We start from the raw sequence: 15,477 nt of genomic DNA, 5'->3' as shown, positions 1-15,477 counted from the left end.
ATTTGGTGGGAATTTTTAGGACTTCAAGCCCAGGAGACAGCATCTCAAGTGACCCTGAAAGAACTGCTCTGAGGAGGTGAGAGTAGGAACCGGGTTATATATAAGTTTTGCAACAAAAGGCAGGTAATCTGAACATCAAAAGATTATTGTTAGTTAAAAAAAACCAGATATCCCAAGTGAAAGTCGCTCAGTTGTGTCCGACTCTTTGCAACTATATAGTCCATGGAATTGGAGTGTGTAGGCTTTTCCTTCTCCAGGGGATCTTCCCAAACCAGGGATCCAACGCAGGTCTCAGCTGGATTCTTTACCAGCTGAGCCACAAGAGAAGCTCTTGTTAAAGGACTTAAAGGAAGTTAAAGAAAACCAGATATCCCAAGTTAAGGAATTTAGCGCTTTTCTATGCATGGGAAGATTCAAGAGTCTGGGTTCATTCCTGTCATATGCATCTTAGCTATCTGGGGCCAGTATCCTGTGTTTTTCACATCCTGAGCTCCCCTGGGGCTCCCAGAAGGAGTGACTGCAGTCCTGCTGGCTGTAGAATCGCAGATATTCTTCCTGAAAGCCTTAGGGCTCAGAAGCTCACATTGGAGGACTAGGATTACTGATGACTATGACATCCTTATTTTCTGATAGGGCAGGAAATACTCCATTTCTCAATATTTATATACAGGTTTCCTATGTATCAACATTAGAGTTAAATTAACATTTACTCTAAGTAGATTGGGAGAAATTAAAGATTGTAATCCCTGGCGCAATCACTAAAGAAAGAATGCCAAGAGATATAGCTTAAAAGTCAATACAAGAATTAAAATGAAATGCTACAAATAGTTGTTTAACATAAAAGAAGGTAGGAAAGAAATAAGAAAGATAAGACAAACACCAAAATGGTAAACCAAAATATAATCAGATTAACAATTACATTAACTTTAAATTGGCCAAGCACTCTGATCTAAAGAAGAGATTGTTAGATTGTAAGACTGAATTTAAAAAGCAACACCCAATTACTTGCTGTATGTGAGAGATACACTTTAAAAACAGAAACATAAGTAGAGTAAAAGCATCTAAAAATATAAACATAAGAAAGACTGGCTACATTAATAAAAGAATAGACTTCAAGAAAAGTTTTATAAGAGGCAGAGAGACATTTTATAATGATATTATACATTGCTATGATACATAATTACATATATAGAACTTCAAAATACATGAAGCAAAAACTGATAGAACTAAAGGGAGAAATAGACAAATACATAAACATAGTCGGAAAATTTTAAATACTTCTATATTAATGGATAGAAAAAAACAACCAGAAAAATCAGTAAGGCTGTAGAAGATCTGAAAAATATTATCAACACTATAACCTAACTGACATTTATAGAATAATGCACTCATCAGCTTCAAACTACACATTCTTTTCAAGTATGCAAGGAATGTTCACCAAGACAGATCCTATCCTGGGCCATAAAATAAATCTCAATACATACCAAAAGACTGAAATCTTACAGAATGTGTTCTCTAACCATAATAGAATTAAATGTGCAATAATAACAACAAGATAAAGAGAAAAGCACCAAATATTTTGAAAGTAAAGAGCATATGTCTGAATAACCCCTGAATTAAAGAGAAATCACAAGGTAAATAAGAAAATAGCCTGAATTATTTGATAATTTAAGCTCAACATATCAAAATTTGTCTGCCAAGCTGTATTCAGAGTGAAATTTATTGCTTTAAATGTTTGTTAGAAAAAAAAGAGATCTAAAATCAGTGATCTAAGTTTTAACCTTAAGAAAATTTTAAAATAGTGTGCACCTTAAATTTACACAAGATGTCAAGTATCTTAGTAAAGATGGGGGAAAAAGAAATTAGAAAAAATGAGAGTAAATTAAGGGGGCTTCCAGGTAGTGTTAGTGGTAAAGAACCCACCTTCCAATGCAGGAGACCTAAGAGATGCGGGTTTGATCCCTGGATTGGGAAGATCCCTTGGAGAAGGGCCACCCACTCTAGTATTCTTGCCTGGAGAATCCCATGGACAGAGCAGGCTGGCAGGCTACCGTCCGTGGGGTCGAAAAGAGTTGGACACAACTGAAGCGACTTGGCACAAACTCAAAGTAAGAAGTAAGAAAGAAGTAAGAGCAGAATCAATGAAACAGAAACTAGACAAAAACAGAGAATGTTAATGAAACCAAAAGTTGGTTCTTTGAAAAGATCAATGGGGGAAAAAAAAAAAAGAAGGTACAGGAAACCCTGGCACTCCAGTGGTTAAGACTTGGATCTTCCACTGCACAGGGTCTATCCCTGGCTGGGGAAGATCCTGCATGCTGCGCAGCATGGCCAAAAAAAGAGAGAGAGAGAAGACACAAGTCAGCAACATCAGGAATAAAAGAGGGGGCTCAACTACAGAGTCTACAGACCTTAAAGGATCAAAGGAGATACTATAAGCAACTTGTGTCTGTAAATTGTCCCATTCAGATGAAGTAGCTTTCTTGAAAGACACTATTTATCAAACTGACATAACAAGAAGTAGAAAACCCAAATAATCTTACACCTACTAACGAAACTGAATTAGTGGCTTAAAATCTTGCCACAAACGACTCCAGGCTCAGATGGCTTCAACTGATGAATTTTATCAGGCATTTAAGGAAGACATAATACAAATTTTCAAAAACTATTTCAGAAAAGATAGAAGAAAGGAATACTTTTGTACTCGTTTCATGAGGCCAATACTTAACTTGCCACCAAAACTAAGCATAGATGTTACAGAAAGGAAAACTGTTACAGACAATATTCCTCATGAGCATAGATGCAAAAATCCTTAGCAAAATTTTGGCAAATCAAATTTAATAAGAGAAAAGGGATAATACATCATGAACAAGTGGTTGGGATGGGGTGGTTTCCAGGAATGCAAGGTTGGTTAACATTTGGACATCGATCAGCATAACTCAGCATATCAAGAGTATCCTTCAAACTGGGCGTCAGCAGTAAGTGAACCGAGAACTTCCAGATGTACAAGCTGGATTTAGAAAAGGCAGAGGAACCAGAGATCAAATTGCCAACATTCGTTGGATCATAGAGAAAACAAGGGAATTTCAGGAAAACATCTGTTTCATTGACTACGCTAAAGCCTTTGACTGTGGATCACAACAAACTGTGGAAAGTTAAAGAGATGGGAATACCAGACCATCTTACCTTCCTCCTGAGAAACCTATAGGCGGGTCAAGAAGCAACAGTTAGAACCAGACATGGAACATGGAACAACGGATTGGTTCAGTATTGGGAAAAGAGTACAAATAACCTGTATATTGTCACCCTGCTGACAATTTCAAAGTGAAAGGTGTGTAATTCTTTTTTTCACTTGAACACATAGAGGCCATTGTAGGGTTATTAATTGGCCTAATTACAATAATATTGTGTCTCAAAGAATAGGGAGGCCCGAGAAAAGGGATGGGGGACTAATCCATCAATGGAGCAATCAGAATATACACATTTATCAATTGTTTGCCATCTTACGTGGGCACAGTTCATGGTGCCCCAAAACAATTACAATAGTAACATCAAAGGTCATTGATCACAGATCACCACACAAATATAATGAAAGTTTGAAATATTATGAAAATTACCAATGGTGACACAGAAACATGAAGTGAGCAAATGCCTTTTGAAAAATGGTGCCAATAGACTTGCTCAATGCAGGGTAGCCACAAACTTTCAATTTGTAAAAAGCAAAAAATCTGAGAAGTGCAATAAAATGAGATTTGCCTCTAGATAATTAAATAAGCCCAGATCATATGTACCAGCTGAACTTCAAGGTCCCTGCCAGCACTACATTTTTGATCTCATCTACATCCCATGGAAGAGTAAAGGAGATGAGTTTGTTAATACTGTTTTCATGACTTCCTAAAATTAGCACAATTGTCATGAAGTGTTTTTGTCAGAGAGGAAGGGAATAATTATCTAGTATAATTTTTTCTTTTTTTTTGGCCAGAGAAAAATTATTTATTAATAATAACTCTTTGCGACCCCATGGACTGTAGTCTACTAGGCTCCTCCGTCCATGGGATTTTCCAGGCAAGAGTACTGGAGTGGGCTGCCATTTCCTTCTCCAGGGCCAGAAAACTGAAGAAACCATTTTTACTGCAGTGGCAGAAGGCCTGTGATTTTGGTAGGAAACACTGAGTAAAGGGTGTGGTAAGTAGCAGAAGGAAGTGAAAGTAAAGAAAGAAAAAGAAACACAACTTCCAGCAAAATGAAGGCTCTTACTACCATCCAAGTTACTTTTCTGATACAAATTAGGTAACTGTACAAGTTGATGCATTTATTTTCCTACCAAGGCATTGTTCATAAGCTGCTGTATTATGAATTATAACAAGTCAATAGATTCCCAAAATGCATTGAATCAGGCCATTTCATTAGGCAGTTTTCTGGTGGAACACATTGCCTGTTTCACAACAACTCCACAAGATGAGTACCTTAGTTCTTACCCTTTCCACTTTACAGATAGGGAAACTGAGACTCAGTCCACTCTGTTGTCTTTCTAAAAAAGCAAGATATCCTAAATTTGGAAGCACGATTCGCCTCATGACTTTGGGTAAGGGATTGTGGTCATGTAATACCCAACTTACTCAATTGTGGTGAGGATTCCTGTGATCATGTATGTAAATTTCCTCAAAGCACATTTAGTTCTTGGTAATGAGTATTTACTACTTGAAAAGAACAATTGATTTTAACTGTTAAAATTAGTAAAGTGGTTTAGAAGATGTAAGATTAAGAAGATCCTGGGTGGCAAGACTATTGAAGACAATGGAAGCAACTTTAACTGAATTAACTGTGTGACAATGGAGGTTGTATTTTGGGAATGTGAAATAGAGGGTGGTATTAGGTTTGGAGTTTGCAGAGATGAGGCTAGAAAGTTTGGCGGGGGCTGAAAACTGTGAACAGCTTTGACTGCTTACACGCAGTAAGAAGGAGACCAAAAGCTCTGATGTATGTGGGGAGGGTGCTGGACTTTGATGAAATCTTATCAGTGTTTTAGGAAAAGAACTCTAATGACAGTGCAGAGCACGGGCTGAGGTGGTGGCCGGAGGGGGCAGAGATAGAGGGACTAGCCAGGACATTCTTGTAAGGTTCCAGTTGAGATTTAATGAAAGTCAGACATGGGGCTGCAGAGAAAAAAGAATATTAGAAACACAAGGTATTCTCTACTAGGATATTGGATGGGAGAGAGTGAATGGGAGATGCTGGAGCTAGGACATTTCTGGTATTTCAAGCTGAAGTCACATCTAGCTCAGTTATAACTTGTGATCAGGTACCTCAGTAAAAAGAAGGATTAGGTTTGTATGGAAAGATGAGTTTGATTCAGGATGTGTTGAGTCTGAGATGTTTACAGAACTTCCCATTGGAAATACGGGCCCGGGGCTTGGAAGATGAATCAGCTGAAGGCAGATGGCAAGTCACCCTCTTAAAGATCACAGCTGAAACTGCCCAAGTGGATGAGATCATTGAGGAACGGCGTGCAGCACGAAACGAATACCATCAATATTAGTAACCATTTCAAGGACCTTTCTGTGCACTTAGATTTTGGCTGACAGGGGAAAGAGCAGCAAACAAAATTAAAACATGTGGGTGTAAGTCTGGTCTCTTACATGTACGCTTTCATTACTTCTCTCAAGAACACTGTGAGGCAGAAAAAAGAGGGGGAAGAGGCAAATCCTTGCTAAGGTCCTCACTTTCAGCGTGAAGGCAGAAGAGGAACTAGAAAACGGAAGAAAGACCAAAGTTTTAAAAAGTTACTTTAAACCTCCGCAGCCAACTTATTATCATCATAAGACAGAGGTCCTGCCTGCAACATTCTTGGACTCGATGAGGATCAGGATGCACACATCAGAAGATGTGAAACCACCTGTGGGGACACTGAGGAAGTGCCGAGTGCATGGAACAAGAAGTGCTATTTAATTGTGAGTTGGGCTGGATTGAGCTGGTCCAGGAAGCTCTGAGAGAAGACATGTGTGCAGGGTCTTAAAGGACAGCAGGGCTTAGATGAGCGGATAAGAGAGCAGAGCAGAGCATTGCAGGTCAGGGGACCCATGCTCTTAAACATCAAGCGTTTTCCCTTAGCTCATAGTTACAACTGAGGCATTCCAGAAAGCATCCCACAAACTCCGAGTACTTACAGCCTATTTTGTTGTAACTCTAGATTTTCCACTTCCTCTGAATGCAACTGGAACACACTTATCTTTTCATCAGGTTTGATATTTGGCATCTGACCTTCCTTTTAAAACATCAGCACATTTCAGCTTTTCTTTCAGTATGCTATTTATTTTAGTTTCCACGTTTATTTACATACCTGTGATTTTCCAAGATTAATTCTCTTAATGTCAAATCGTGTGACATTTCTGAACTATTGACATTACGCCTAGAGATTTTTAAAGAACAGTTATTTCCTCGTTACTTTCAGAATTAATGATCTGAAAGTTGTTCCTTTCCCTCCCTGCCAAATGAGGAGGGACCCTGGAGCAAAGTCATGTCCCAGGCTGCAGTGGACATTTGCTGCTCCTTGGCTTCCCAGCATCCATTCGCCCTCCTGTTCTTAATTATGAATCCCTTTTTGGGGATTCCTGTCTCCTTATTGTTGAGTCCCAGTGAGCCTGTTAAGGAACCCTTGGTTTCTCCTTGCCAAGAGTAGTTAGTGACTGAAGCTGGCCAATCAAATTTCACTCTAGGACAGTGCATCTTTTTTTTAAAGATATATTTATTTTAGTTTTTGGCTGTGGTGGGTCTTCGTTGTTGCACCAGGGCTTTCTCTGGTTGCAGGTGTGGGCTCCTCATTGCATTGGCTTCTCTTGTGGTGGAGCACAGGCTCTAGGCACGTGGGCTTCAGTAGTTACAATGCGTGGGCTCAGTAGTTGCGGCTCCCAGGCTCTCGAGCGCAGGCTCAGTAGTTGTGGTGCAGGGCTTAGTTACTCTGTAGCATGTGGGATCATCCCAGACCAGGGATGGAACTGGTGTCCCTTGCATCGCAAGGCAGATTCTTAACCACTGGCCTACCAGGGAAGCCCTCCAACAGTGCATCTTGAACAGAATAACTCAAGGATTGTTACGAAAGAAAAAAAATAATTGGTGAAGGATTTTCTTCATCAGAGGTGCTCTGAGATCATTGATTACTTCCTACCACTTGGGTGATTCAGAGTTGTCCTGTTTCTGCCTTCATGAGCCTCGTTCTTCAAGTCCTTTTTCAGTTCTCTGAGCTCTCTCACACCTTTCTAATAAATTCTCTCAATTAGAGTCAATTTCTATTATTTAAAAAAGTTAAACAAAAAAATGAACTCATTCTCTGACTCTACTAGAAAATCCAGTTTTCAGCTGTTTGCCAAAGTTACCCCCCACCCCCCGATGTGGGGAAGCAGGAGGGATATGGATGGGTACAAATTTATAATTAAAAGAGATTGTGACAACTGATGCTTTGTCTTTTTTCAGTGCCCAGTGAATTGAATCGCCGTCTACATGGTTGTTCACGGAAGGAGCTGGAGAATCATACTTGATGCGCAGCCTTGTGTGCTGGATACACGCTCCACCCTCCTTTACTTGCTCTCTCCCCCAGGGGATGGTTCGAGTAGACAAAGTCAAGAGCGATTAATCGAGTCAAGAGGCCCCAGTGTTCTCTGGCTTCCTGGTTGAGTTTGGTCCTCCTAACTTGAGAGTGAGTGTGAGTTTTCTTAGTTCCCACATTGAGAGGTTGCCTCAGGCTGGCTGTGTCCAGCAGTGTGCTTGTAAATGTTTAACAACTGGGTCTCTGAAAGAAAAAAAAAAGAAGTTCTGGTTCTTTATTCACTAGTATCTCTGCTATACTGCCAACCAAAACCTATGTGGCTACCCATGTGATGTCACTGAACGTATAGCTAGAGAAAGGTGGTAGCAGTCAGCTCCTCGCGTGTCCAGGCCCATGGCTGGCCACGTCGCCCGACAGAATAACTCAGCTTCTCTCAAGGTGGGCCTGCTGTCCATGATTCTCTCACCTTCACAGTTCCAGCAACCTCTCCCTCCTCTTGGCCCTTGGGTGTAGGGGGTGATAGCAGTTTCTACTGCTTCCAGTGTGGTCTTTATTCCTTTGTGGGCTTTCTTTTCCTTGCACACATCTTTGTAAATTGTCCCTGTGTAAGAAGACAAAACAACTATTGATACATAGACACAACTTCTCAAACTACCCTCATTAGAAAGTGCCGTCTTTTTCACAACGAGCACAGTGGCAATCAGCCTCCAAGGTGGCCCGTAGCAGGCTGTGCCTCCTGGGTAGTCCCCTCATGTCCTTGTGTGGCCCCCTCCCACATTGTGTCAGACTTGGTCTGTGTTAACCGTAGAAGGTGGCAGAAGTGATGGCGTGTCTCTTCTGAGACTGGTCGTGAGCAACACTGCAGCTTTCTTCTTGGTCAGTTTGCACACTCTCTCTTTTTCTGACCATTCACGTTGGGGTGAACCAGTCTTCACATCAAGCACTCCCCATGTCGTAAGGAGCTGAGGCCTGCAGTCAATCATGTGAGTGAGATTGAAAGCAGATCCCCTAGCTCCAGTGAAAACTTAAGAACGTTGGGGCGCTTGCCAACAGCTTCGCATCAGCCTCATGAAGGACTGAGCCAGAGCCACCCAGGTAAGCTGCTCCCAGGTCTTTGGCCTTTCAAGACACTACGTGAGATACTAAATACTTACTGTTTGAGGTAATTTGTCTTGCAGCAATAGATAACTAATTCAGGCACCCTGATGGACACAATTCCCCACTCTTATCCTTCATTTCTAGGGATTTGCCTCCTAAGTATCTACTCACTTTTCCCCTTCTCTGCTGCCATCATCCTAGTCCAAGTCTGGACCATGGTGACAGATTTCTAACTGACCTTCCCACTGACTACACTCCAGCAAGAATGATCAGTGGAAACCTATGGGTGATATTCTCCTTATTAAAATCCTTCCCTGGAAATCTGTTGCTCTTAGCATCAAGATTAAAATCTGTTTAAAAAAAATTATTTATGTGTGGCTGCACGGGCTCTTCGTTGTTTTGGTTGGACTTTCTCTTGTGGCGAGCAGGGTCTGTTCTTCATTGTGGTGTATAGGCTTCCCACTGCGGTGGCCTCTCTTGTTGTGGAGCACAGGCTCTAGGCATGTGGGCTTCAGTAGTTGGAGCACTCGAGCCCAGAGGTTGTGGTGCATGGGCTTAGTTGCTCCGAGGCATGTGGCATTTTCCTGAACCAGGGATTGAACCCATCCCCTGCATTGGTAGGCAGATTCTTATGTACTGTGCCACCAGAAAGTCCAAATCTTTATATGGCTCACATGACCCTGGATAGCTTCCCCTTCTTACCTTTATAGTTTACCTTTGGCTACCCTCACTTGAACCTTGGGCTATAAAGTTGGAGTTGGACTATAAAAAAAGCTGAGCACTGAAGAATTGATGCTTTTGAACTGTGGTGTTGGAGAAGACTCTTGAGAGTCCCTTGGACTGCAGGGAGATCCAACCAGTCCATCCTAAAGGAAATTAGTCCTGAATATTAATTGAAAGGACTGATGCTGAAGCTGAAACTTCAATACTTTAGCCACCTGCTGCGAAGAACTGACTCATTGGAAAAGACCCTGATGCTAGGAAAGATTGAAGGCAGGAGGAGAAGGGGACGACAGAGGATGAAATGGTTGGATGGCATCACTGACTCAATGGACATGAGTTTGAGCCACCTCCAGAAGTTGGTGATGGACAGGGAAGCCTGATGTGCTGCAGTCCATGGGGTTGCAAAGAGTCGGACACGACTGAGCGACTGAACTGAACTGACCCTCACTTACACTCGCCCACCCTCCGTGCTTCAACTTTGGACTACTTTGTATCTCTTCTAACTGCTAAGGTTCTTCCCGGAATTGTGTACTTTAGGTGGACAGCTTAAATCACTCCTTTCTGGCAAGCTTCTTCCAACTTCCAGTCAGCCCAAATCATCCTTAATGTCTCAAGGGTCAAGACCTTAGAGAAACCTTCCTGGTCCTCTACTAAGACTAGGGTTAGTCCGCCATTCAAGCAGTATTTCCTGGGAATCTGACACAGGCGTTATCTTGGGATTTACAATATATAAGAATATCTTCTCCCATTTGTTCATGGTGTGTATGACAGTTCTAACCCAAATATGTGATTAATGTTCATCACCACTACTGGATTATAAACGTCCTGCAGACAGATGCCACTGTCTGCCCATTACCAATGCCTGACTTAGAGTGGGTGCCCGGTTTATGTTTGTTGGAGAAATGAAATGAAATACATTTGTTGGAGAAATGTTGGAGTCAGACAGACCCAAATTTGAATACTTAATCTACTGTTTGCAAACTGTGTGGCTGGGCCACAGTTTCAGCATCTAGCAAATGTAAATACCCACAGTACCCACACTTCAGAGTGTTGACATGAGGACGAAATCAGACAGTCCATGAACAGGTGCTCAGAGCACTGTCTCAGACCTAACAACACAGTGCAGATGAGACATTTTATTATTAAAAACCAATTTAGGGCTTCCCTGGTGGTCCAGTGGTTAAGAATCAACCTGCCAATGCAGGGAGCACCAGTTCGATCCCTCGTCTGGGAAGATCCCACACGCCATGGGTCACCTAAGCCTGTGCGCCACAACTACTGAGCTCACGCTCAGAGACAAGAGAAGCCACGGCAATGAGAATCCCTCACAGCACAATGAAGAGTAGCTCCCACTCATCGCAACTAGAGAAAGCCTGTGTGCAGCATTGAAGACCCAAGGCAGTCAAAGATAAATAAAATAAACAATAAATAAAATGAATTCGACTCTGCATGCATGTCACAGAGCTGTCATTTTGAGACTGTCCAATTATTGCCATCAACATTTTTCTAGTCATGCTTTCCCTCCTTCCCATTAGCCTCGCGTTGTTGCGCAGCTTAGCTAAATGTACTTGCTTCAGTCCCTTCAGGATTTCTCTGAAAACTTGAAATGAGGCAGCAATTTTTTGTTTGCTATAAATTTCCCCACTTACGGGAAAGATTTTTAACATGCATGTATGTTTGGGAGAAAAGGGAAATGATACATATCCTTCAGGGGGATTCTGTGTCAAGGAATTAGCAGTAATAAATAGGAGTCTCTCTTATCTCAAAGAACACAGCAGATATAAATCAAAGTGAAAGAAAACTAGGAAGTCACGTGGCCCCAACTTTTGATTATCCTCATCAGGATTATTTATAGCAAATCTTGATGTGCATATCTGTTGAAAATACTAAATGCATAGAAGGCATAACTTAAAACATACCCATCATAGGATAGTGTGTTCATTCCTAAAGCTACATGGTGAGACCAGGATTAACAATAGTTTTGTGAGCCATGAGCTTGGGGATAGTAAAAGCAACCTTAGTGACTTGCTTCATGGGTTAGAATCCCTTCCTGGCAGTTTCCTCTTTAAGGGGAGAGAAGTCACCTCTGAAGTCACTCTCCAACACTCAGCCTTGGCTCTAACCCAGAGTATGTCCCTTCTTCAGCTGCAGTATGCTAGAAGCACCGCCTTGAATGGAATGTGCTTGCTTTTTTAGCAGCATCTGCCAGCCGTATGACTTTTGATGCAGAGCCCTGAAAGCAGGACCATCTCTCATCAGAAATCTTGCCACCCCTGGTCCTGCCATGCTGAAAGGCTTGGAAGCTTGTCAGAACAGCTCTTTCTCAAGGTGTTTCTCAGAATCAGAGAAGCGCTCCTGCGGGTCTGACCAGTGACCAGAGAAATACTCAGAGACCCCAGAAGCCTGCCTCACTATGCAAAGGAGAGAAGAAAACAAAAAGGGAGAGAAGGAACAGCCTCATATTTGCCAAACCCAGCTGCTCTTAAAAACCTCAATGCCTGTGCTTATTCACCACTTAGACATGTTTCCTAACTCAAAGCCTCCTTCCTTCTCTCTTGAAATCTAAAACTTATCCCTGCCAAGGCCACGAAACCCCATTCTCAGATGTTTTTTTATACTGCAAGGACAGATGAAGTTTCAGAAATGAAACCAGGCTCCCTGTACCCCAGAATTACTGAAATTTCCCTCCATAGTTTTTCTTAAAAAAAAAAAAAATTATTTGGTTGTGCCAGGTGTTAGTTGCAACATATGGGATCTTTTATCTTTGTTGTGGTTTAGTTTCCTGACCAGGGATCAAACCTGGACCCCTGCATTGGGAACATGGAGTCTTAGCCGCTGGACCACAAGGGAAGTCCCCCTTCTATAATTCTCAGAACTGAAATATTTCCAATATTTAGTGGCTTAAAAAGACCACTAAATCCTGAATTCATCTGTTTCCATGGGCCCCTAGGGTTGATTCAGGTAGATATCTGGAATCGGATATTCCTGTCCTCAAAGTCGTCTTTAAGTGGGAGAAATCAGTGTAAGATACAGCTCTGAAAGTGGAGAAGCTTGTGAGAAGCTCAGCTGTCAACAGTGGCTGGCCATTGACCTCCTGGAGAGACTGTTTCAGACAGCCAAAGAGCAGGGATTCTTTTTTACTCCTAGAGCGTTTGACTGATAGTTGCGCCCATCTTGAGAGTATCAAGAATCAAGGATGCTTCCCTCTTATCTATGTGTTTACTTCCTTCATGCATCAGTCAGCATCTTTATCAAAAACGTGCTAATGGTTTTAGGCCTAGGTGTGGCTCGGCCATAAAGCCACCAGTGCAGAAGATGCAGGGACTCAGGTTCGATGCCTGGGTCAGGAAGATCCCCTGGAGAAGGAAATGGCAACCCTCTTCAATATTGTTGCCTGGGAAATCCCATGGACAGAGGGGCCAGGCGAGCTCCAGTCCATGGGGTCACAAAAAGTCAGACATGACTTAGTGACTAAAAACAATGAACAACAGCTTAGTTTGATTAGCAAAGGTCCCCTTTATTCAATTGCATGTCAATTTCTGAGTAGGAGTTGAAGAACTAGGTAGAATTGTGGCTGAAATTAAATTTTGCTGTTGATTTCTATAAAGAAAAGGAGCTATTGATAGGGGTTAGGACAATGTCAGTGTTCCCAGTCATACCCCTAGTTAACACTTACTGTTAATATTAAGGTATAGGAAGTTTATCATTTGGGGTCCCAGCAGGAAACAAGTAGAACACTCAAATTAGCATAACTTATTAAGTGTTATACATGTTATAAAAAGCTAAGTACAAAACTGAAGGCAGAGTTAAGGGAGTCATAAGGTATGGGATGAATTCAGAAATGGCAGCAGCCGAATAGTTATCACTCCTGGTCCCCAAGGGACAAGGTGAGGGAACGTTATGGAGCCTGGAAGGAGAATCATGCATAGCAGGTGCTAACACTTTGAGAGGCGCAGTGAGTAGATCACGGCCAGTCCAAGGCAACCTCTCCCTCCGCTCCCTCCTCTGTGTCTCCTGCTAGACTCCCCTTTGACTCCACACATCTTAAAGCCCAAGACACAGAGCCACATGGGGCACACTTGGGCCTGAGAGCAGAATGTAGGAAGCAAGAGAGGGAATCTGGAGGAACTAGGATAAGTTATCTGACACCCCTGGAGTCCCAAAGCATAACCGACCTCCTCCCTACCCCTGTGTGACTTCTTACCTCTCCGTGACTCTTTTTCCCCAGGTTTAGGAATAAACGTGGCCACCTCTCAAGGCTCCATCCTCACAGGGCATCCTCCAGACCTCTTGCTCCATAGGTTAAATAATGCTCACCACTTTGCACAATCTCTAGGAATGTAGCCTGACCTCCACCTAATCCAACTGTCTGCTGGACAACCTGACCCAGATGGCCATTGGTACTCTGAAATCCACAGATTCCCAAATCCAGCATAATCTTCCACAACCTCAGCCCCAAACTGGCTCCTCTTCCTCCCAACTCATACTACGTCACTTGGAAATACCATCCTTGCCCAGTGACTCAGTCTTGCAGGCTCAGTCATGCTTCTCTGTGCCTGGCCTTTCCTCAGCTTTCCCTTTCCCCATTGGTTGGTTGCACAGTCATCCACCTTCTCCTTCAAGTGTGTTTTTCTACTGTGTGTCCAATCTCATGACCAGGTTGTAGTTAGGGGTCTTTAAAAGCATTTTACCTGGACTACTGTAATAAATTCTTAACTGTTACCCTAACTCCTGTCCACTCTGTACCCAATCTAATGTACAGATAGTTGAATTTGTTGCACCAAGTTGCCACACTAATATGGCCATCATCTTTGCCTCTGTTCTCCTTGACATTTGAGAGGAGGGAACAATCTGTAAGATAAATATTCCTAAAGCAGTGCTTGTAGCAGGGCATGAAGCATATGTGACAACCTGAGGCCCAGAGAACCTGCTTGTCCACATAACCCACCTGTCACAACCAGGGCTCTAAGAAGCCTTTGATGACTCCCCTTCACTTTCTGTTCAGTAGAACATAACACTTTGCAGCTTTCCATTCCAGGCTGTTTCTACCATGTGTTCCTAACTCATCTGTTCAGGCTTTTATCCTGAAACTAGCCCATGTACAGCCTATTCTCAACAGCTTGTTCTGGGATACAGCTCATAATCCTCCCCATTCGTGTCTTTGCATGTACTTTCTTTTACTTAAATTGGCCTTCCCTCTGTTGATTCCCCAAGATCTGCTTGTTCAACATCTGTGTACCTTTCAGAGAATAGGCCATAGTCCTCTTCCTTTAGACTCTCCTTCACAAAGTCCGTTACAAAGACTTCCTGGATTTCCCTAACCAAATAGGGTCTTTCTCTCCTTTAAGTCTCTTTTAAAAAAAAACTGTCAGTACTTTGATTTTACCCTGGTCTTTCAAGTATTTGTCACTTTGCTCATGGCTGTTTGTAGACTGTCTTTGGCCTTTTTTATACTATAAGCTTCTTACATGCATAGCCTATACCTCCTTCAACTGTTTCCTATTCTATCAGTATTAATGTAGTGCATTTCACAGAAATATTCCTCATTATTATTTTTAAATATTGATTTATTAAAAAAAAAAACTTATTTTGCCACATCGGGTCTTAGTTGTGACACTCGGGGATCTTCACTGAGGCACACGGGGTTTCCATGAGCTGAGCTTTGGAGCTCACGGGCTGAGTAGTTGCAGTGGGTGGGCTTTGTTTCTCTGAAGCAGGTGGGATCTTAGTTCCTCAACCAGGGACCAAACTCGCATCTCCTACATTGGAAGGTGAATTCTTAACCACTAGACCACCAGGGAAGTCCCTGAATTTTGACTTACAATACTTTTCTCCCTCTAGAAAGAATTATCCCGGTACTTTTACATTTATAACTATATATCTCTTATGTGTAATTCCTTTGGCAGGAAGGGGTGAAGTTTCATTATTATTGTTGGTTTCTTGTCTGCTAAGATGATGGTATTTATCAGAGCATATTGGATTCCTTTGAATCCTTACCACTCTCCTTGGTAACTTGGTGGGAGATAAGGCTTCCCAGGTGGCTCAGTGATAAAGAATCTGCCTGTTGATGCAGGAGATGTGGGTTCAATCCCTGGGTCAGGAATATCCTTTAG

The sequence above is a fragment of the Capricornis sumatraensis genome, chromosome 12 (assembly GCF_032405125.1).
Source record: "Capricornis sumatraensis isolate serow.1 chromosome 12, serow.2, whole genome shotgun sequence".
NCBI lineage: Eukaryota > Metazoa > Chordata > Mammalia > Artiodactyla > Bovidae > Capricornis > Capricornis sumatraensis.
This window is presented reverse-complemented; position numbering follows the sequence as displayed.